Source organism: Tursiops truncatus, chromosome X (genome assembly GCF_011762595.2).
Source record: "Tursiops truncatus isolate mTurTru1 chromosome X, mTurTru1.mat.Y, whole genome shotgun sequence".
Classification (NCBI taxonomy): Eukaryota; Metazoa; Chordata; class Mammalia; order Artiodactyla; family Delphinidae; genus Tursiops; species Tursiops truncatus.
The window spans coordinates 23,441,149-23,462,847 of record NC_047055.1 but is presented as its reverse complement, the minus strand read 5'-3'; the positions used below and the strand labels follow the sequence as shown (position 1 = coordinate 23,462,847).

At 34.3% G+C, this 21,699-nt stretch overlaps 1 long non-coding RNA gene across 1 annotated transcript in view; it reads left to right on the top strand.

Annotated features, from left to right (window-relative positions):
• The window catches only part of LOC141277580 (uncharacterized), a 90,278-nt gene that overhangs the window by 33,117 nt on the left and 35,462 nt on the right, over positions 1-21,699 (top strand). The window contains exon 2 of the long non-coding RNA XR_012329195.1: positions 6,425-6,477. This is a non-coding gene — a long non-coding RNA (uncharacterized lncRNA). The remainder of the gene's footprint in view (positions 1-6,424; positions 6,478-21,699) is intronic.

The window sequence follows — 21,699 nt, the reverse complement described above, 5'->3', positions numbered from 1 at the left end:
CTGTACATACACTGCAGTGTTTATTGCCAAAGGAAGACTGCAAGTAAATGCATCATTTGATGATTATTAGAAGGTTTTCTTGTTTAAATGTAGAAGGCTTCATTGGTGTCAGTTCACCATATAGAATGGGAATTAAGCTTGTCCTTTTTTAGATTCAACTCCCATTGACTTCATGTAAGGTTATCACTGAATAAAAACTTGAGAATTATCCTCTTGTGATTAATTTCTGTTTGGGAAAAATCACATCATAAAGCATTTTACCTACCTTCCTATATACCATTTCTTCTTTCCATTTTCTGGGGCAGGAAAGATTGAGATAGTGATACTGTTTTGACTAAAGAAATTGGATATTTAATGCTTTTCACTTTATTTCAAATGACCCTTCAAATGTCTGCTTTGGGAATGAAAGTCATCATTCTGTGAGGGTAATATAGGAAACTTTTTTTTTTTTTTTAAGTTGCAAACAAAGTTCCCCCGGCACAGGATTTTAAAAATCTTTGGCATTAAACCTTCTGAAACCCATCTGTGTTGAAAATTATTTTTTTGCTTTGGGGCATATTATATTTACATAGTTTTTTTTTATTTCACAATATTTAATCTAGTGAGAAAATAGCTTCTTAGGCCAAGCATAGAATCCAACTCACAGGAGCACAAGGTAGGGAAATCTCTGCAATGTATAACCACAACTGAGAATATTATTTGTAACAGTAATAATTTAAAAAACGCCAAATACATGGTGATTTCTTTGTAGTTTTCAGGGTTTTATCATCTATATGAAATTTAATAAAATAATTTGAATTTTAATGAAAAAATAATGAAAATAAACGATGCCTATAATTATGTATTCAAAACTTCATTCAATAGGCAACTCTATAATCCTCAAGTTGGTCAGAAAAGCAATGTCTATGATGCTGCTTTCTTTCCTGAATAAAGCTACACTGAAGAATGCTTATCTGTTCTCTTTTTCTTTAGTGGTATTGTCACAAACCTGTGGTTTTCAGCAGAAAGTGCTCTGCCCCTGGAGAAATTTTTAGTTGTCATTTTTGGGGAGGGAGGTGCTACTGGCATCTACTGGGCAGAGAACAAAGATGCTGCTAAACATCCTAAAATGCACAGAACATTTGCACAGAGCAGAGAATTGTCCAGTGCAAAATGTCGATAGTGCCAAGGGTGAGAAAAGAAAGAGAAAGAAAGAAAGGTTCAAGGCAGAAAATCTCATCCAAAAGGAAATTGAGCTTATGTCAAATAATTATACCACATATTTCTGTATTCAAATGCTAGGTCCTCTCATAAACTGACCCATAGGCTTGTTTATCCAAAATGATAGAGGTGCTAATTATTTCTACAATGGCAATCATTTTGTGATATATATATACATATCAACACATTGTACATCTTAAATTTATACAATGTTTATGTCAAATACATTTCAAAATAAGGTCAAAGTAAATGAAAACTTTAAAAACTATAAAGAAAAATCAGAGAAAATGAATTTCTTTTCAAGAAGTTTTAAAAAACCCGAATCTGGAGTCCCACTGAAACACATGGAACATGAACCCAGAAGAATATAGAGCTGTTTAAAACTCTGATACATGACATCTATACATCTATTGGCTAAGTATGATTTGTATCAGGATGATTATGAAGCAAAGGTTAAAATAGATGATATGTATTTAGTTTTTGCATCAAAGGCCACAGAAGGAGCATAGGTTAGATTGAATCTCTTTCAAATTCTAACTAATCATTAATTAGTTATGTGACTATAGGGAACTTACTTAGCCTTGCTAAGCCTCAAATTCCTCATCTGTAAAATGGGATACTAATAATTACTGAATACAGACAGACATTGTAAAGATTAAATGAAATAACAAGTGTAGAAGCAGCAGAAGAATACTTGCACGCATGAAAATATTATTAACTTTACTGTATGTTTTATTGACTGGCAGTCCATATATATAGAACATATTAGTATATTAATATTAATATATTAACTGGAATATATGACTAATGAATCCCCACTATCCCAAATTGTGCCAATAACAGTTATTTCTCTCAACGGAGAGATTGAGGTATTTGTGGATCTACTATAGGCAGCATTTTAGGCTGGATGGAAGAGTTTAGTATGAACATTTTAATGGTATAATTTTCTTAGATATGAAATAAACTCAAAATGGATGATGATTTTGAAAGTGAAAACACCAACACTATCTTCTTTCTCAGTATCTCATTGTCTTCTTATGAACCTAAGATGAAACCCTTGTGATTTCTGAAAGCGTGAGATCTAGATTTATTCCCTGCATAGAATGTAGACACAACATAAATCGACTACCTTTTACTGCAATGTATAGTTAAGAATTTTCATCACCTAATGTATAGATAGCATAGTGATATAAATAGCTTTGCCAAGATTTAGGTAAATTCATAGATTAGTTATCCCTTACAGAATTATTAAGGGAAGTAAGGAATCTACAAACTATAATCCAACTTTTTCAGATTAATGTAATAGAAGGCAACTATGAGCCTCTCTATTTCCCCAGCACCACCACCCCTACAAATGTTTTGGCTACAGAAAAGCTATTAATGAGCAAGAATTTTTTTCTTGTTGATAATTGTGGTAACTAAATATTCTTAGAAGGAGTTCCAATATGTACCCAAATTCAGACAAATGCTATATTTTGGAGGGTTGCACGACAGCAAAGCACCACGAGTTATGCATTTAAAAATTTTGACAGCTTCAGAAATCCACCATTTCTCATCAACAACGTATTTCTCTACTGGTGAGACTAGAGCTGACTTAATCGTCCAAAGAATTATTTTGCAAATAAACACTATCGGAGTTCCTTCCTTCACATTCTGTTGTACTGGCAGAGTACCTCATTCATTGCTTGACGAAGCTATGTCCTGCTTTCTCTTGAACAGTGACTCCTTGTATTAAATGGTGAGGGGAGTACTTGCCTTTCTATTCTTTTTTCACATTGGAAACTCATATCTAGTTTTCTACTCCTATCATTTTATGTTTTTTAGTGTTACTGTTTTACAGTTTTCCACAGACAGTAAAGGACTATATTTCAGCTTCCCCCCATCAAATATGTTCCATTTGTCATAATTCTCATGCTCAATTTATATTAATTTCAATGATGTAAACACTGATATCACACAGACCTAAGGCTTTCCAGAGGTTTGGATTCACTAATGATACAAGAATATTGAATAATGAACTACAGCATATGATTTCTCCATGGTACTCAAATATACCAGAAATCTCAAAAAATGCACACAGATTTCAGTAATGAACAAAGTAAATGTCAGAAATAAACCATACTTGACTTACAATGGCATTCAGCTTCTTAGAGTTTTAATAAATTTATTTAATAAATTTAATAAATCTTATATGGGGGCATTTACTTCTGATTTCAGAAAACATATTCTATTATAATTTCAGATAAATTGTAAATTAAATAACTTGCTGCTTTGGAGACTGTTATGGACTGAATGTTTGTGTCCTCTCAAAATTTGTACATTGAAACCCTAACCCCCAGTGCGATGGTATGAGGAGGTGGGAGCCTTTGGGAGGTGATTAGGTCATGAGGATTAAGCCCGCATGAATGGGATTAGCGCCTTATAAAAGAAGCCCTAGAGAGCTCTCTCACTTTCTTTCCACCATGTGAGGATACAAGGATAATTCAGCAGTCTGTATCGTAGAAGAGGGCCCTCACCAGAACCCAACCATCCTGGCACCCTGATCTCAGACTTTCAGCCTCTAGAACTGTGAGAAATAAATTTCTGTTGTTTATAAGCCACCCAATCTGCAGTACTTTGTCATAGCAGCCCAAACTGACTAAGAAAGAGATATTTTAAAATTACAATGACATTAATGAACTAATATTTTAGAAGTCACAGTATGGGAAAAGTTGCTTAAAAGAAAATTCAAAATGTCATACGAAATAGTGATAATAATAATAATAATAAATATTAAATCAGTAACATAGCTTGTATTCAGTAACAGCCACCATTTTAGTTATGGAGAGCAATTGCCCTGCGTTTGACCATTGCACTGAAAGAAAATGAGGTATTACAGCTACATTGAGCTAAGCTACATAATCAGATTGGCTTTCAAGTGCTGATTGCTGTAGAATGCTTTTAAGAAATGTGGAATTGACAAAATTAAACCTGTTTGATCTTTGAAGTTTGCAAAATCTCTCAAGCTTCTTGTATATGTAAAAGAAAAACAAAACAAAACAAAACTGAGCAACAGAATAGCCTTTATTCAAGAATTCTTTAAAAAATGTCATGTTGATATACACACTACTATATATATAAAATAGATAACCAACAAGGACATACTGTATAGCACAGGGAACTATACTCAATATTTTGTAATGACCTATATGGGAAAAGAATCTGAAAAAGATTAGATATAGGTATATGTATAACTGAATCACTTTGCTATACACCTGAAACTAACATGACATTGTAAATCAACTATACCTCAATAAATAAATAAATAAACAAACACAAATTACCTAGCCAAAAAAAAAATCATGTTGAAATGTTTCTTGTGTTAGTAAAATTTGATTTTTAAAAATGTGCTTTAATATTTTATAAATTGCAAAAGTGGATACTTTTGGTCCTGGATCAAATACATATTTAACAAAGGCATTGTACTGTTTAAATAGGAAGAGGCCTTTGTGCTTACTCTTGCTCTCTTGTTCTCTACTTAGTCTAGGAACCGGGAAGCACAGTTTTCGCTCTTGAGGCTATAATTTTTTGTGGGAATATCTCACCTACATAGTTCTCTGTATGTTAGCAGGAGCCATCATTGTTGAAGTTAGAGATATGCATAATGAGTAGATCATGACCTATGCAGTCTGTTTCTTCTGCTAAATGCGTATGATATTGTACCTGCCATGAATATAATGGAAAAAACATACAGCTAGGTGTGGGTTGAAGCAGACCTTTAAGTATGTACCATGGGTTTAATTTACCTTCAATTTCGGATTTGCATAGATATAAAAGCATCTCTTATTAGTGACATAGATAGTATTTAGAAAAACATGTATTTGTTGCACTATCCAGATTGTTAAAAACACACTTGGTCAAACCTTAAATATAGTACAAAATTTTAACTCCAAGTGGAGGAGAGTAGCAAAAGTGTGTATCTTAGGAAATAATTTGCATCTCTTATTTCTTTAAAAGTCAGAGAAGTTTGATGACTAGAGAATATTTAACATAGCTGTTTTTTTTTTAAATCACATTTTCCTCAGGCCTTTTCTCAAAAACAAATGATCTCAATATGTTAAAATTACAGAATTCATTTCCAGAATGATTTTCATATTTAATTCCCAATTTAAATTTATCTCATGATCTCTGAATCTTTGTAAATGCATACCTTTCTCTTTCAGTGTACAGTTTAGGGAAGAATATGAAAGACTAAGTGCTAAATTTTCTCATCTTTTGTATATTTGTGTCAAACAGTAATTTACATGAATCACCAAATTAATTATAATGTACAGGAATAATATACACATATAATTCACATATAAATAAACAAGACTTTAGTATCAGGCATATCCATAGGACAGACTTTTTAAGGAGGTTGTACTCAATCATGAAAATACTATTCTAATTTTGAAACTTGAAATTCCACAAGTCTTTGCATCATAGTCTGGCTTCATCTACCTCTCTAGATTCATTATGTACATGCTTTCTATGCTTTTGCCCCACTGGTCTTTTTTCAGATTCTTTCTTCCTTGTTCTTTCCAGAGGGTGTGGGACATTATTCCCTCCCTTTTTAACTTGGTTAACGTCTATTCACTCTTCAGATCATAACTCAATTATCCTTCCATCAGTGAAGCCTTCCCTGAGCTTCCTGTCCAGGTAAAATCCTCTTATTACCTCATTTTCATAGCACTTATTCACAGTTGAAAATTTTCCATTTTTAGAATACTTTTCTTTATGTCTATATCTTCTCTACTATTCTCATGTATACCATCACGTAGGGATTGTGGTGGGTTATGTGTATCATTTAATCCCCAGTTCCCAGCATAGTGCCTCACACATAGTAGGTGCTTAGTATATATTGTTGAATGAGTGGGTTGAACTTGTAGCTGGATGTTTCTGTACTAAGTTCACTTCCCTGCCAGTTCTCATGGACATTTTTGTATTCTCCAGCAGATTACACAAATCTCTGAGAGCTAGAATTGTGTAATATTCAGTTGTATTTTTTTTAACTCTCATAGTGGCAAACGCAGTACATTGTACATAGATGCTATTCGATAAATGTTTATTACCTGTGTGGATGATGTAAATAAGTAAAAATTGTGTGGCTTAAAGTTTATTTAACTTACTTCATATCATTTAAAGATGAAAATCAAGAAAAATAGTAATCTTTATACTAATTCTTACCCTTTATTTTCATTTCCAGTGTACCCTAGTTTAAAATGAAAATTATAACTGTCAGTGGAGTGCTAAGTAAGGGTAAGTGAAAATAAATTCTCATCATTTCATACCCTCTGGGATGAGTAGTGTATCAACATATCTGTATGTATACCCATAGCTTGTTCTTGAAGAAGGCCCAGTCAGCAGTTATCTAGGGGGATGTGTGCAAGGGGCCTTCAAAAATGCCTAAATACATCATTATGCTCCCTCTCTATTATGGCCCCAGTATCTAAGATTCTCAAAGTAATTTCTGATTTTATTAGGTAGTCAAAGACTCCTATTAACTGGGTGTCAATTTTGTTATGTGACGTTACCACACTAAGCAGTAGTGGTCATTTACCCTTGATTTGGGTTAGTGTAACGATAAGCCAATAATGGGGTAAGTTTTGATGAAGGTGAAGAGATTGGCTAGAGTGTGACTAATGGCTCACTTCTCAGGATGTGACATGGTTTAGAGAATGAAAGATGGGGAAGACAGAGGCAATAACTAGGAAGCATGTCGCTGGAGGAGAAACAATGAAAGGGAGGAGTGCAAGCACAAAATTTGGAACTATGAGTGAAAAATCAGAATTCTAACTCTGTAATATCCTAGATCTGTGACTTTAGGAGGGTTATTTAAGTCTCTGAAAATCAATTTATTCAATATTAAAAGTTATACAAAAACATTTTAAATTATTTCTGTTATGTAGCAAGTGCAGTAAGTATTAGTTGAACCTGAAAAACAAATTTCATCTATTTTACAATTTATCAAATGCATTAGCTATTCCTATAATATCAATTCAAGATAATGTTGGACATCAGTATTTCCTAGCTAATTTTAATCCTAACTAGGCTTGTTGGACAGTATTTCAAATATGCAAAAACCAATCAAGAATGCTTAATATTTACCTCATATAAGGTACTATGGAAAGAATGAGGCAAGATTCCTCCCTATGAGGAACTTAACATGTGGTCCAGGAGGTGGACTTGGTGGGCATGGAGGAATAATTCACGTTTATTCATTCAACAAGGGTTTATATAGTCCTCTTATTATGCCAAGAATAATTTGAGCCATAGGGATACCAGTATGAGAAAATCACACAGTGTTGAAGAGTAAATTTTATGGAGAAGGCAGGAGTGGAGATATGTAGTGTGAATAAAAATGGAATAGGGAAAGGGGAATAGAGAGTGACAGGAGTGATTTTACATAAGGTGGTCGAAGACTACCTCAGTGTTAAGAAAGCATTTAAGGTGACATCTGGAGAAGTGAGCAAGCAAGCCACATGAATATCTAGGGGGAAAGAAATCAGGCAGAGGAAAACAGTACAAATATCCTGAAAGCAGGTGCATACTTGGCATGTTCAAGGAACAACAAAGAAGTCACTGTGGGTGGAATGAAGTAAAACAAGGATGAGTGGTAGGAAATGAGGTCAGAATGGTAGCAGAGGGGCAAGATCATATAGTGTCTTATAAAGGTTAATTTATAGGCCTGGGGCCAACAGGATTCATTAGATGTTGAACACATGATCTGACATATATTTTACAAGCATCAATTTGGCTGTTGTGTGGAGAATAAACTGACGGTTGAGCAAGAGTGGAAGCAGAGACCAGTTGATAAGCTATTGATTAGTCCAGACAAGAGAATGATGGTGGCTTGGATCAGGGTAGTTTACAAATATACTAAAATATAGGGCAAATTTAATTTATTATTGGACTCCCTGTGGGATGTGACAGAGAGTCAAAGATGACTTCAAGGTTCGTGGGGGCGGGGGGTGGCATCAAATATTTGCTGTTTGTGATGCTTATCAAGCACCCAAAAGATATTTGGATGGCAAATAAGCACATGAAAATTCTCAACATTATTATCAGGGGAATGTAAACTAAAACCACGAGTTTTTAATACATAACTACTAGAAGAGCTAAAATTAAAAACACTGATAAAGTTTTAGTAAAAATGTGCAACTGGGACACTCGTATATTGTTTGTAGGAATGTAAAATGGTACAACTACTTTGGAAAATAGTTTGCCAGTTTTGTATAAACTTAGACATATATTTGTCTTATGACTCAGAATTACTGCTGTTAGGTATTTACTGAAGATAAATTAAAACATATGCCCACAAAAAGACCTGTGTATCAATATGCATAACAGTATTTTTCACAACAGCTAAAAAATGAGAACCACCCAAAATGTCCATCAGTAGGTAAATGGATAAACAAATTGTGGTATACCCAGAGAATACAATACTATTCAGTATTTAAAAAAAAGTGAATTGCTATTGCATGCAACAGCAAGGATGAATCTTAAAATTCTTATGCTGAGACATTAAAGAATGCATATTGCATGATTCCATTTGTATGAAACTCTAAAACAGGCAATACTAATCTATAATGATAGAAAGAAGATCAGTGGTCCACCATCCTGCTTTATCTGGTACTGAGATGTTTCCCAGGATGCAGGAATTTTAGTGCAAAACCCAGGACAGTCCCTGGAAAACCAGAACAGGTGGTCAAATGTTTAGGGGTGATTTGACTACAATGACTGACTGGGAAGGAGCACCAGGGAACCTTTTGGGGATGAACAAAATATTCTGTAATTTTATTGTGGTGGTGGTAACATGGGTATATTCATTTGCCAAAGTTGATCAAAATATATACTTAATTGTGAGCATTTTATTGGCTATGAAGTGTGTATCAATGAAGCTTATTAAAAATAAAGCAAAAACATCTAGTGGTAAGTTATTTAAAGTATAACTTTTATATATTTTGTATTTTATATATATATATATATTTTTTGGCTGCGTTGTGTCTTCATTGCTGCGCACGGGCTTTCTCTAGCTGCTGCAAGTGGGGGCTACTCTTCGTTGCGGTGCGCAGTTTTCTCATTGTAGGGGCTTCCCTTGTTGCGGAGCACAGGCTCTTAGGCGCGTGGGCTTCAGTAGTTGCAGCACGTGGGCTCAGTAGTTGTGGCTCACGGGCTCTAGAGCACAGGCTCAGTAGTCGTGGCACACAGGCTTAGTTGCTCTGCAGCATGTGGAATCTACTCAGACCAGGGATCGAACCCGTGTCCCCTGCATTGGCAGGTGGATTCTTAACCACTGCACTACCAGGGAAGTCCCAGTATAACTTTTAAAACACATGCACTGGTATCTTCATTGTTCTTTTGTCTCAGAAGAAGTGGTCAGATAAATACTGTTCTAAGCAAATGTTCCTGAAGTGACTCTGATGCTCGGTACTTATAAAATCACAAGATTTCTGTTAATTTAAACCCCTGAATGATTGTCGGGAGTCCCATAGAGACTTAGATTGACTGAAGACCATTAATGCATTTTATCATGTTGATAATAGAGCCATATCTGATCCATATTTTGAAACCTGGGTAAATTAAAAGTTGTTCAAAGAGTGTAGAAAAAAATAACCAAACATGAAATATTACTGGGATATGATCATGCTGTATTTATAAATATATTTCAAATTGAATGCTCTGGAAAGGTAAATTCAGACCCCAGAGGAAAGCTAATTTATCAGGAGCATTTTCACCCTTCATAGTAAAATAATGTAAGCATAACCAGAGTTAACCCTGAATAACTCATGATGAATAATATAGGCAAATATAAATGACAAATTATTTACAGAAGTTAGATTTTTTTTTTGCTAAATAACTATAGTAATTCTAATGACAGGGAAAGAAGTTGAAATAAAGTAGCCATGTTGAATGTCCTCCTTTCATTTGCCTTTCTTACATTAACTCGTGTATTTCTGATTTTGTTTTGCTCAAACATGCTAGTGATCTGAAAATAGAAATACTGTGATCTAGTATGAACAAAATGTCTCCCTAGTAGCCCCGTATTTCTTCATCAAGTCAGGTGCAGTTATGAGTTAAGTGAAACTTAATTTTATGTCCTTTTGGTCACATCATTTTGAACCATATTTACTTACTCGGCATAACCTGTCATTGTTTACTTTACAGTTAGAGTTATAACCCTAAGATTTAAGGTCTTCTATTTGTGCCCTGTAAACATATCTCTGCCCAACCCTTCTACTTGTATGTCTTCTATGTGGAAATGAGAATAATATAATCTAGCATTTAGGGTTGTCATGGGGATTGAACAAATATGCTAATTTGAAAGCACCTGCTGCATAATTACCTGTGAATTTCTTTATTTTTCCTCCCTTTCTGGACCCATGATATATGCCTCTGTCACATAAAACTATCTCTCTAAATCTGTATACCTGCACCTTTATCTATATATGAATTATTGCTCTTTTGAATGAGACACTGTAATGTGATAGTTAAGAACACAGACTCTAGGACCAGACTCAATTCAAATTTCACTCTATCAACTAATAGCAGTATGACCTTTGGCAAATCAAGTCTCTTAACTTTTCTTTTCCTTAGTTTCCTCATTTCAAAAATGAATATAATAGTAACACCTACCACACAGGATTTTGTGCGTATTATATGTTATTATAAGCAAAGCACTTAGAATAATATGTAGCACATAGTAAGCTAAATTAAAGAAACATTGTCTATTGTCACTAGAATATAAGCTTCATGAGGGTCAGATTTTTGTCTCTTTTGTTCACTGCTATATCCTTCTACTCCTCTCCTACAGATATACTATATTTTTTCCTGATTTCTGCCAGGAAATTCTGTTCCAGAATTATTCCAACTGCCTACTCAATATCTCTCATTGGATATCTGATAGGCATTTCATACTTATCATGGCCAAAACATCACTCTTGATTGCCCCCCAACCCATTCCTGCCTTGACATTCCTTGTTTTAGTAAATAGGCCCACAATTCACTTAGTTGCTCAGGCCAAAAACTGGTAGTTATCTTTGATTTCTTTTATATATCATATTTATCAGGAAGTCATGTCAGCTGTAACTTTAAAATATATCCCAAATCGAATTAATTACAAATCCAATTAATTGTCTTATCCTAGTCTAAGCCACCATAATCTCTCTTTCTTGGACTGTAGCAGTGTATCATAATGAATGATTCTTCTTCCTCTCTTGTCCCCCTCCAATCAGGGTAATCTTTTCTTTAGAGTAAAGTCAGATCACATCACACCTTTGCTCAAATTCTCCAATGACTTCTAGTCACATTTGGAATAAAATCTACTCTTGTTTCCACAGCCTTTAAGGCTCAACCAGATCTCGGCCACAGTGCTCTTCTTGCCCTTCCTCAAACAACAGAGTTCATTTATTATCTAATGGCTTTTGCATTTGCTGTTTCCTATGCCTGGAATGCTGTTCTCGAAGACTATCATATAGCTCACTTCATTCCTTCATTTAGGCCTCTGTATAAAATATAGAAAGGCCTCAGAGAGACTTTCTTTTCATTCCTATCTGCAGTATCCCCCCTCTAAACAGGTATGGTATATGGTAGGAAAAGTGAAAACATGGGTTTCCAAGGTATTGGTAATTTTCTATTATTCAAACTTAGTGGTGGATATGCAAGTATAATATATATACCAGCATACATATGTATTTATATTTATGACTTTGTATGTAATAAATATCTCATAATAAAAGTTAAAATAAATAAAATAGCCCCATAACTATTTCTGCTTACCATGTTTTATTTTTATTAAAGCAATTATCACTACTTAAAATGATATATTTGTGTACTTTATTATGCTCTGTCTCTCACACCAGAATGTGAATTTCATGAAGGCAGGGATATTGCTTATTATTATCACTGCTATATCCTAGAGCCTATCACATTGCCTGACAAATGAGCAGGAGCACAACAAATATTTGTTGACTGGATCAAAGAACATAGCTCTTTGGAGGAATTTGATGAGAAATTCTGAGATTTTTAAATATCCTTAATCATTTAAAATCTGTAATGGACACTTCTGGTCATCTCCCCAGGATTTATTACTCTCTTCTCCAAACTTAACAGCCCTGGATTTTCCAACCATGTGGTTTGGGACCTCAGTTCATGCTTTAGGGATAGGCTTTAATTGGTATAAGCCATATATACTATTCACAAGCTAGTGTGATTTGTTCAAGAATAGGAGCATGATATTAGCCATGCCCATCAGGGCAAGTAAGTCTAAATTTTGAGATGTATGTTTGAGCTATATGACAAGCAGACTATCTTTCTTACTAATTAAGAAAGAGATAACGTGCCTGAAGCTTCTGGCATGAAAGGAATTACACATATTTAAAGTATACAATTGAAGAAGTTTTGACATGTATATAGTTATGAAGCCATCACAACAATAAAGAGATATATCAATATAAAATATCACCCACAAAATTTCCCTTGTACCCCTTGGTAATTCCTTCCTCATGTTCTCAAGCATCCACTGATCTACTTTCTGTCACTATAGGTTACTTTGCATTTCTAGAATTTTATGTAAATGAACTCATAGGGTATGTACTCTTTATCTGACTTTTTTCACTCAACATAATTATTTTGAGATTCATCCATGCAGTTGTGTACATCAATAGCTCATTCCTTTTATTTTTGAGTAGTATTCCTTTGTACAGATATACAACAGGATGGGAGAGAGATGCAAGAGGGAGGGGATATGGGGATATATGTATACATATAGCTGATTCACTTTGTTATAAAGCAGAAACTAACACACCTTGTAAAGCAATTACACGCCAATAAAGATGTTTAAAAAAATACATTACAACATGATAGATGTTTTGTCTAAAGTGCTCCTTACTTCCTCAGGAACCCTTACCAAAATTGCCTTTAAATTCCACATTTCCACCAATAGTCTCTTCAAAGCAATTTAACCTTTTGCTATCATTTGCCTTAGAGTTCTTCCAGTCTCTGTCCATTACCCAATTCTAAAGCCACACATGTCATTGGGTTTAGGGCCCACCTGGATAACCCAGGTTTATCTCATCTTGACATCCTTAACCTAATTACCTTTGCAAATATCCTTTGTTAAAATAAGTTCACATTCACAAGTTCAGGTTGGGAATATCTTGAGGGTGGCCATCATTGAACCCACTACACCTTCCAGGTGCCCAGATTAGTGACTCAGAGCATTTGTCCCAGGGTAAGCCAGTCTATATGAAAAGAGGTCTCCTCAAAGGAACTGATTCTATCTGAAACAGAGTTGGGCAGTTCAAGCCTAAGGGCAGTCTCAACAAGTTTCTCCTCTTAATTAAGAGTAACAGGTAAAATACTAGATAGTTCATCAAACAGAACCATGGAAGGAGATAGGTAAGAAGAGCCCTCCTCGGTCAGAGCAAACCTCAAAACTGGCCTCAAAATATATCCCTGTCTGAATTTAATTGGATCAGACTGTGAAACAGTGTATGCCCCAGGGCATTGTCAAAAATAATAGAATAGTCATTCAGGAATTAGTGGGGTGGAAGGGCTGAGTGATACACAAAAAGAGGCAGGCAGCTTAACAGAGAGATTAAGGGAAGATATAGTCAAAGAGAGCCCTGTTAAAATCATTATGGTCCCAGAATGACTGCAAATTTTTGTAAGGCTGTACCTGCTAAGGGGTAACACAAATGGCTTAACGTTGCAGGGCAAATAAACTCTACTAAAATAGCCTAGACAAGTCACAAAGTAAACAAATAAGCAAACAATATTACAAACAAGACTTGGAGAGGAGTAAGGGTAATCAGCATCTAAAGTTGCCATATTTTCTAAATTGTCCAGTTTTGAACAAAAACTTATGACACGTGCAAAGGAAAAGGAATATATGACCAATACATGGTAAAAAGAAGCAGGTAATGGAAAGTGTCTTTGAGAGAGTCAGATGTCTGATTTAACAAAGACTTCAAATTATCCATTATAAATATGTTAAAAGAACTAAAGGAAACCATGCTTAAGGAAGTAAGAGACTATATAAAGACAATGCCTTATCAAACAAAGAGTATCACTAAAGTGGTAGAAATTATTTAAAAAAAAGAAATTCTGGAGTAGGAAAGTAGATTAACCAAAGTGAAAAATTTTACTAGAGAATCTCAACAGTATACATGAACTGGCAGAAGAAACAATCAGCAAACTTGAAAATAAATAGATTGATAGAGATTATGCAATCTAAAGAGGAGAAACTAGAATGAAGAAAAATCAAGAGAACTTCAGAGAAATGTAGGATGTCTTTAAGTGCACCAACATATGTGTTATGGATGTACCCTGATGGCTTGGCTTTTGAGTTCTACCAAACACTGAAAAAAGCTAATACCAATTTTTCACAAACTCTTCCAAAAATAGAAGAGGAGGAAACACCTCAACTCTTTCTGTGATGCCAGGATTACTATGACAGCAAAACCAGATAAAAATATCAAACAAAAAAATAACAATGTCTCCTATGAATACAGACAGAAAACCCTTCAATAACACACAAGCAAATGAAATTTAGCAATATATGAAAATGAGTATAAAGCATGACCAAGTGGGATTTGTACCATAAAAATGAGGTTAATTTAACCTCCAAAAAATCAATTATTGTAATTCATTACATTAACAGAAGAGGGGACAAAAACCACATAGTCATCTCAATAGATGCAGAAAATGCTTTTGGCAAAATGCAACAACATTTCATCATGAAGACAGTGAATAAACAAGGAGTCAGAGGAAACTTCCTAAATTTTTAAAGGCCATCTATGAAAAACCCACAGATAACATCAGACGTAATGGTGAAAGATTGAATGCTTACCCTTTAATATCAAAAACCAGACAAGGAGGTCCACTTTCACCACTTCTATTCAAAATTGTGCTAGAGGTCCTAGCCATGGCAAATAGGGAAGGAGAAAAAGAAATAAAAGTCATACATACTGGAAATAAATTTAAAAAATTATCTCTACTTGAAAATGACATTACTTTGTACATAGGTAATCCTTAGGAATCATTTAAAACTATTAGAACTAATACACAATTTCAGTAAGGTTGCAGGATTCATGATTAATATAGAAAAATCAATTGTGTTTTATATAGTAATAAACAAACCAAAATTAAAACTAAGAAAATAGTTGCATTTGCAAGGCATATAAAGAATAAAGATAACAAAAGAAGTATAAGACTTATACACCTGGAAACTATAAAGCATCATTGAAGAATTTAAAGATCTAAATAAATGGAATGATATCCTATGTTCATGGATTGTAATGCTTAATATTGTTAAGATGGCAATACTCCCCAAATTGATCTACAGATTCAGTGCAATCCTTATCAAAATCACAGTTGCCTCTTCTGCAGAAATTGACAAGCTAACCCTAAGATTCATGTGTAAACTCAAGGAATCCAAAACAGCCAAATGATCTTGAAAACAGACAACAAATTTGATGGATTCACACTTTCTGATTTCAAAACCTACTACAAAGCTGCAGTAATCAAGACAGTGTGGTACTGGAATAAGGACAAACATAGATATCAGTGGAGTAGAATAGAAAGTACAGAAAGGAACCCATTTATCTATGGCCAATGATTTTCAACAAGGGTATGAAGACAATTCAAAGGGGAAAGAATAGTCTTTTCAACAAATGGCATTGGGGCAACTGGATATCTACATGCATAAAAATGAAATTGAACCCCTAACTCATACCATATACAAAAAATTAACTAAAAATGGATCAAATACCTAAATGTAAGAGCTAAAAGTATAAAACTCTTAGTAGAAGACATAGGTGTGAATCATCATGACCTCAGATTATGAAACGTTTTTTTAAGATATACCAAAAGCACAACAAAAGAAAAATAGATTAATTGGACAGCATCAAAAAAAAAAACAAACAAACAAAAAAACCCCTTGTATGTCATAGGACATCATCAAGAAAGTGAATAGACAGCCTGTAGAATGGGTGAAAATCTTTGCCAATCAGATATCTGATAATGGACTAACATCCAGATTATATAAAGACCTCTTACAACTCAATGAAAAGACAAAAAAAAAAGAACTTAAAATAATGGACAAATTATCTGAGTAGACATTTCTTCAAAGAAGATAAATAGACAATACCCTCATGAAACTAGACTCAACATTATTAGATATGAGGAAAATGGAAATAAAAACCACAGTGAGATACTACTTATCCATTAGAATGGCTATAATAAAAGAGCCATACAATAGCAAGTGTTGCTCAGCATATGGAGAAATTGGAACCCTTATACACTGCTGGTGCTAATATAAAATGATGCAGCCACTTTTGAAAACATCTGGCAGTTCCTCAAAGGATTAAACATAGGATTTAGATCTGAGCTACATTCTACACCTGGGTGTATACTCAAGGAAAATGAAAACATATGTCCATGCAAAAACTTGTACAGGAATGTCCATAGAAGCATTATTCATAATAGTCAAAATTTGGAAACAATCCAAATGTCCATCAATTGATGAAAAGATAAATAAAATGTAGTATACCCATATAATATAATACCACTCAGGTATAAAAAGAAATGAAGTGCTAATACATACTACAATACGGATGAATGTTGTATACATTATGCCAAGTGACAGAAGAAAAGACCGTGTATTGTATGATTCCACTTAGTTGAAATGTCTAGGATAGGCAAATGTATACGGACAAAAAGTAGATTAGTTGTTGCCTAGGATTGCTGGGGTTATTGGAATGGGGAGTCACTGTTAAAGGGTATGGGGTTTCTTTATGGTGTAATGACAGTGTTCTAAAATTTATTTTGGGATGAATGCATAATTCTGTGGCTGTATTAAAAAAAAACACTTAACTGTGTGCTTTAAATAAGTCAATTTTATGAGATGTGACCTAGATCTCAATGAAACTATTAAGGGAAAAAAGAGTGAGTAAAGGATATAAAGTTAATAACCAAAAAGTAAATATAAATACCAAATGCCTGAAAAAAAATTAAAACTTAGTCACAAATAAATGTAAGTGAAAAAAATTGGGGGGTTTTAATTAATGGATTTAGATCAGCCTGGTAGGAGATCACTAAGGGCTTGCTATAGGATTATAAACTTTGTCCTGAATTTCAGTATTTTGGTTGGTGACTTGAATGAAGGCATAAAAAAAAAGACTTCTCAAATTTAACATTAACAAAAGCTGGTTGGAATGGATATTACCAAATTATGTTTGATAAACAAAAAGTCAATATGCTTCAATGATGTTTCACTATTAATATCATTTTATATACAGGAAATAAGTCTAAGTCCTGGCCTTAGATGAGAATGTCAACTGTATGCATAGAGTGTGAAGCAGGGCCGGCTTGATAACCTTCTACATGACAAAGACCTAGAGGCTTTTGCTCATTGTAGGCACAATATGCTGCTTCAGTGACATGTGAATGCAAAAACAAACAAACAAAACACACACAGACACAGAAGCCTGCATGAATTTAGGGTATTTTCTTAATGTCTATTGTTCTAAACAAGTCACAGAAAGAATGGTATCACAATACTTTACACTGGTCGAATCACATCTTCTATATTATGTTCAGCTCTAGGCACCACATTTAAGACTAATAGTGACACACTGTAACATATCTAAGGTTGGCAACAAGAATGGTAAAGCATATGGAATGGATCAGAGAAGGAATGGTTGTGGAGACGGAAGATATTGAGCCCAGGGTAGAAAACAGAGGGAACATAGTACTTGTCTCCAAATATTTGAAAGACTGTCATGTGGAAATGGATTACATTTATTTTGTGTGGTTTCAGAGGGAAGAACTAGAACCAACAAGTAGAAGTTTCGTGATATATTTTGACTTAGTACAAGGAAAACGTTTCTGACTATTTAAGGCTGTTTAATAATGGCTGATGTGTGACCTCGTAAGTTACATTTCACTGGAAGTTTTAAAGCAGAGGCTATAAACCTATCCTTCAATGATACTGTAGGGTGGGTTTCTGCATTGGGTAGTAGTTGGTCTAAAATATGGAAAACAGTGGTTCTCAAAAATCAGAATGAAAAAAAAATTTTTAATTAGTCAAGTCAATTGATTAGGGAGGGGGCCTCAGGGATGGGGCCTGAATGCATATTTTCTTAATACCACAAGTGATTCTGATATAAATGGTTCACAGGCCCACTTTGAGAAACATGACCTGATTTGTAATCAAATAATAATATGTAGAATTCTGTGTTTCTTCTGAAGTGAAAAGAAGAAATTGGCTAACTAAGGAGATTAACAGAATTTTAGCCATTTCTGAAATTTTCTGTTAACTAAAAATGTCTTAAAACCACTAATAATATCAATCTAACTCATGAAAAATGGTACAACTGTGGGAAGAAATTTCATTAGTGTTCATTAAAGACCAGATAAGTATACAAGACATTGTGTGCAACTTTTAAATTATATTCATTACTGTTTTATTTTTGTTGTTGTTGTTGTTGTTTTTAAAGGCCTTTGGCATAACCAGCCTTCTTTGAATTATTATAGAACAAATAACTACTGGCAGGTAAATTATTCAGAAGAAATTAAGCGTTACCAGAGAATTTAAGACCTTTTGGTTTTCCTTCCTCTAAATTTGCAAAAGAAAAGCAACTAAGGAAGTGGAAATGAAACTTGAATACTAATATATTACTTATTCTCATGCTATTTGGAAAAACTCATTCTTTGTATTTCCCTGCATGTTCTTTCTCACCACCATTAGATCTCAAATCAAGGGAAAAATAATTTCTCCCAGTGTATGCAGAAAACTACTTGATTAACATCGAGGAAAAGAAATTGTCAAAAATGAAGTTAGTTTTGTCTTTCTGTGTGTGTAATTATTTGAGTACTTATCATCACTATTTTTGTCTGTGTTTACTCCTTTTTTACTAGTTATGAATAAGAGGCGTTTATCAGGAGTCCTCTCTTCCATCTACTTTCAAAGGGACTCACCTGCCCAGAACTGTTGAAGCCAATTTTCTCAATGCCTGTGTGGTGTCCCGATTTCTCAGATTTCTGGGAAGTGCTAGATGATTGCTAATGCAGTAAATAAATATGTTAGTTATTCCTGAAGGCATTATCCCCAAGGCAGTGACGTATGGGCAGAATTTTTGACTCTGTGATAAGTCAATGGAAGAGAGAATTTTGAGCAAGGAGACCCTAGTGGTTCTCCTCAAATTGCACTATATACCAGTTTGCCCACACTGGTTACTTCATTGATTAGTTTGATGAGTCAGACCTTTTTAGCGTGAGCCCCCTCTTTTGGGTACATGTCCTTCCTTTGCTCAGCACCTTGGCACCTGGCTTTGGTGAGAGCATTTCTGTGACTGTAAGAAAGTAGCGTAGATTTTCTCAAACCCGAAATACTTGCTATGACTCTTGTTCACTTACTCACCAAGGAATGCCTTCCCCAAGAGTATGAAAGAGAATATTGGGCCCAAAGCCCACAAGTGCATGATCTTTTGTCAAACTGGTTTTGGACCACTGAATTAATGTAGCAACTGAAGCTAGACACTTCCTCTAGAGCCACAATAGTTCAAAAGGGGGTAAGTCTATCCCCAAAACAGAGCAAGTGAACAGTTGCAAGATAAAATTCCTACCCAAGAGAATGACATAGAATTTGTCATTTTTTTGGCATGATGTTTTATAGGGTGATCAAGAGGCTTTCATTTTAGTGAATACATTTGCTCACTCAGTTTTGGAGAGTCGCCCTTCATTTATTCCTTTCCTTTTGGAAGTACTTTCGAGTGCAAATTACTGCTATCAGAAGCCTTGAACTGAGAGGCTATTATTCTCCTTGCTCAGATTAAATTAATTTTGAACAGTTTAATGCAGCATGTCCGAGCTGCAAGTCCAAGTGGTGTCAAATCTATTTCTCTGCTTTTTTAAGCTGCACCTTCAAGGGCAGTATGATTCATGGTGAATGTGTTCTTCTAATGTCTTGCTAAGCATTATTATTTTCTTTCATTTGCAAGTCATGAGGCTACAAATGTTAACCATTCTCCTCCTAACATTGTATAAAGAATGCATGATTTAAACTGGGCTGATTTTCCAAAAGGAAGCTTATTACATTTACTTGCTTTACAAATGAAATAAAGAAAAAATACTCTGGATCAAAGCAAGAAGTTTAAAAAGCTAATGAAACATTAGGAAGAGAACTGCTTTGAGAAGCACTGCGACATCATCACTGTTGTGTTAAAAAGGAATTATCTTGATCTAGGTCCATGTAATAAAATAAAGGAGTTTTAATGATTGGCTATATAATTCTGTTTGTGTTTTTGCAGAGTTGCAAGAAAAAAAACAAAAAAGGGTATAAATCTACTTATCTTCTCTCTTCTAGTTCAAGCAATCTACTGTCTCTCCAGTATTCACTCTATCTAAAGTGTCATTGAAATGTGTAATGAAGTTTTCTCTGTTACTGTAGAGCAAACAGTCAAAAGAATGCCAGTCGATTAACGACAGAGTAGAAGATGTGCTTTAAGCAGTTAGAGGTTTCAAAAACCTATCAACCTTGTGTCTATGTAAAGTACTTAAACTGTACAGTTCAGTACAGTCTTTTCTACAGCTCTAATTACTAGTCCTATGGATTAAGCAAATTAATGTTTTTAAAGGCCTTGAATGAAGATTGATGAAAATACTATATTGCAGTCTTCTTTTGGGGTAGGGGAGAGGCAAAGATCAAGAGAATTGTCCTTTCAAAAGCTGGATAAGCACACTGCTCTTGTCATACTACTTTTTTTTTTTTTTTTGAACAGATGAAATAGGCTTACATAAACCTACTGACTTTAGAAATGAATAATTGTTACTTACAGTCCAAAAGATAAACATGGTAATAATATAATTTTATGACAACATTGCTAAGAGCATTTGAGCTCTTTATCTTTAGTCTATATAAAAACACAAGAATCTGTAAATCATGAAAATTTATTTGGGATTCAGGTACCACATTTGAAGAAAGAGGCTAAAGTGTTGAATAACATGCAGAAAAACAGCAAAAAAAGCGTACAAGAGATAGGGAAGAGGGACAGGAGAGGAGAACTAGAGGGGCTGCCATATGAGTATAGGCTAAGATGATTATAATTTCATTTTTAAACACAGAGACTGAAATCCTCTGAAGTCTGTAAGATAATAAGGGGACAAACTGAGTATATATGGATTTGTTAACCAATGCTAGAATATCAGAGTTAATGGGCCTCTTTGAATTTAGGAGACAATAGCAGCTAGCATACTAGAAAGGAATAAGTTTGAATCCCAGTCTCACAATTTCTTAGCTGTATTATCGTGATCAAGTTATTCAAATAATCATTACCTTTGTTTTCTCATTTGCAAAATGGGAGTAATAATAATAAGACCTACCTCATAAGTTTGTTGTGAGGATTAAATGATTTAATATATGTAAGATGCTTAGAAGAGTGTTCAGCATATGGTAATCACAATGTAAATATTAGCTAT